The sequence below is a fragment of the Microtus ochrogaster genome, unplaced genomic scaffold, assembly GCF_000317375.1.
Source record: "Microtus ochrogaster isolate Prairie Vole_2 unplaced genomic scaffold, MicOch1.0 UNK50, whole genome shotgun sequence".
Taxonomy (NCBI): domain Eukaryota; kingdom Metazoa; phylum Chordata; class Mammalia; order Rodentia; family Cricetidae; genus Microtus; species Microtus ochrogaster.
Genome location: NW_004949148.1, coordinates 2,172,245 through 2,175,347, shown reverse-complemented (window position 1 = coordinate 2,175,347; position 3,103 = coordinate 2,172,245). Strand labels below are relative to the sequence as shown.

General features: G+C 41.7%; 1 protein-coding gene across 3 annotated transcripts in view; it reads left to right on the top strand.

The window, feature by feature from the left end:
- Positions 1–1,410: 1,410 nt before the first annotated feature.
- Positions 1,411–3,103, top strand: part of LOC101988417 (E3 ubiquitin-protein ligase RLIM-like) — a 161,327-nt gene continuing 159,634 nt past the window's right edge. For 2 of the 3 annotated variants that reach the window (XR_001229472.2, XM_026777248.1), the window contains exons 1-3: positions 1,411–1,477; positions 1,570–1,676; positions 2,138–2,227. The gene's annotated coding sequence lies outside the window, so the exon portion shown is untranslated. Of the gene's footprint in view, positions 1,677–2,137; positions 2,228–3,103 lie in introns of all 3 variants that reach the window. The other variant, XM_026777247.1, reaches the window with a different exon arrangement.

Here is a 3,103-nt window from a genome sequence, read left to right as displayed (position 1 = left end):
AAAAGTCAGGACAGGATCTCAAGAAGGGCAGGAACCTGGTGGCAGGAGCTGATGCAGAGGCTACTGAAGAATGAGTGCTGTTTACTTGTTTGCATAGCCAGCTTGCTCAACCAGCTTTCTTCTAGGATCCAGGAATACCACTTTAGGTATTGCACCACATACAATTGGTTGGGCTCTTACTCATTGATCAGTAATTGAGAAACTGCTTTACAGCTGGGTCTCACGGTGGCATATCCTCAAGTGAGGCTCCTTCATCTCTAATGACTGTGCCTTGTGTCAAGTTGATACAAACACAGCAAGTACAAGCCCTTAGTTAATAACCACAGACATAGGAATCTTCAACTGTGGGCGTTACAGCTTAAAAACGGACATGGAGTCTGTTTTTTCCCATTCCCTGCTGATGAATTTAGAGTTTCTGTTTCTCACTTTTGAGTTTGTCGACTCTTAATGTTCTTAATAGCAGTGAACTTGTCTGTGTGAAAGTCAATAAAGTTCTCTTGTGCAGTCTGTAGGGATGAGCTTTTGTGCACCTGGCTATCCCAAGTTTAAACCCAAGCCTTTTCAAAGACACCGGATGTCTGTTGCTGTTCAAACTCCCTCTTTGGATGGGAGGACTTTATTGCAAATGGATTTTCATCACCTGCATTTTCTTCCTAAATTCAATATGCAATGCACCCCCAACTCCAGCAAATGGGGACCTGGCCCTAGGCACAGAGGAATCCTGACAATTTCACCTGGCACCCTGCATGGTCACCACTAGGGGCAGAATGTGTTGCACCCGTGAAGCTCCTTCAAGGCATCCATTTCTTAAGAGCACAAATAATCTATTAATGTACGAGGTAAGTTTTTCAATCCCTTTTCTCCCCTTACCTTTGTTGTCAGACATGGTACAGAATCATTAATCCCAGAGCATCTGCATGCTTGTAGGTGAGCTCCTGAGGCTCTTTCCCCAAGACGCAGCTCTTTTCTGCAAAAACCATGGATCCTGCTGTAAGGCCTCCAGAGGAAGCAGACTTTTATTTTGATAAGTTTCTGGCAAATCTCCATCCTGAGAGAGACTGCCTGGGTTAGGTCGCGGAACGATACCAAAAATATGACCTAAAATAAAATGTTTTAAAATCGATTAGATGTGTGCCTAGTGAAGATAAAATAGGTAATGGTAGTAGCTGTCACAAATGCATTCTTTTTCATCTCTTGTGACTTCAGTAGAAATTAGCCTCAGAGTTGGTCAGCCAACAAGGAATGCAAATCTCTAAGCAGTTTGAGATAGTTCTTCCTGGAAACCAGCTTACTGACCAAGCCCATCGGAAAAACAAAAAGGTCCTGCTGTGCAGCCTGTAAGATAATTTGTTACAGCGCAAGCTTAAATCCAGTGCCCTGAAAGCAGGCAGGATCAAATAGGGGAGCTCCCTGTCCTTTGGGTGGGGCAAGACCACAGGAAATGAATTCACAGTCTCTGCCTCCCCTTTTCTACTTGGTAAATTTTCAAGCCATTTTTCTCCTTACTTTTTTTTTTTTTTTGGCAATCACGGTGCAAAATTTTTGATTCTAGAATCTCCGTCCTCCTAGGGAAGCAACTAGCTGCTGACGCTCTTTCCCAGAAGGCAGCTCTTTGCCACGAAAGCCAAGGAAGCCGCAGTATGGCTGCCCTGGCACGCAAGCAAGCTCCGGCTTCGGTAAGCTCCTGGCGAACCTCACTTCTAAGAAAACCTCCTGGGTCAGCCAGCATCTTAAATTTTGGGGTGCTCACAGATGTTTAGGATTTTGGCAGCTTGCCGAGATCCTCCCAGTGAGTGGCTTTTCAATTTAAACTAAGAGATTAGTAACCCCCACCTTCCCCTCCCCCATCCGACACAGGACCTGGTTTGAGGGACAGAGACTACTGAAATTTTTGGAATCTTGGAAGGTTCGCACACTGTTCCCTGGGACTCAGTTCATAGAGTTGTTTGTGGTAAGCGAATGGTAAACTTGCTGAGCGGTGAATCTGTCCATTTCCCAGGCTCCTGAAACTTTGACTTAAGATTTTTAAATTGATTACATGTGAGCCTAATGAAGATAAATTCGGCAGTGGGTTTTCCTGCTGCTAATGCTCACCTGGCTTTTCTCTCTTATCCTTCATCTGTTGTTCATTCGGTAGGAATTAGCTCCCGAGAAGCTCAGTGTCCAATGGAGGCACATCTCCAACCACTTCGATGTAACTCTGTCAGGAAACCTGCTTGCTACCCAGGTACGTATGGTACTTTGGCTAATATATTCCTTCAATTATTGCTTTCATTATTGGTGTTTCACTAAGAAACAGGAAACCAAACAACAAATAATAAATGATTTTACCTCTTCAAAAATGATTTTAAAGACAATGAATGAGAGATGTCTTCCAAAAAAAAAAATCTAGAGCTATTTCTAGAGCTAGACGCAACAGCATTTAAGAACGACTTCATCAAAATACGCCAGTGCATTTTCCCTGTGGCTATTTCTTTTGAAAAATCTCCTAGCAACAGTATTAACATGGTTGATACTGAAATCCTTTTGCATTGGGAAAGCTGTTATTTTTCTTTAAGGATTATGAAAATACATCCATTTCCTGCAATTTTCATATTGTTGTTTAGCTCTAAGAAATGTAAAATTACGACACTGCCTACCAGTTGGATGGGCCTAGAGATGGGATGTTAAACTGGGGTGGAACAATCTCAAAAAATGAATGATGAATATTCTCCCTTAAATGTTGGAACTCGTCAATCATGTGCATATATAATGAAACAAATAAAATGCTTAGTAGCGAATAGGGAAGTCTGAATATAAGGGAGTAGGGAAAACTGAGTTAAGTGATCTACCTGAGTGCTGAATGAGGCCTTAGAGTGAATTGTTTTTCTAGTTCTGAGTCTGTTTGATTTGGATGATGGATGTATAAAATTATTCAACAGTGAACTGTAAAATTCAGTGGGGTGGCTACACGAGCTGAGATACATTGAGCCTGCTAAAATGGAGGAGTAAGTGTGGTTTATTTGCAAGGAATTTTTAAATAAATGTTATAAAATGAAGAAAATTTTCAAAGCATATGACAAGAATGGAAAGGCAAAAATAGCCAACATGTCAATCTAGATTT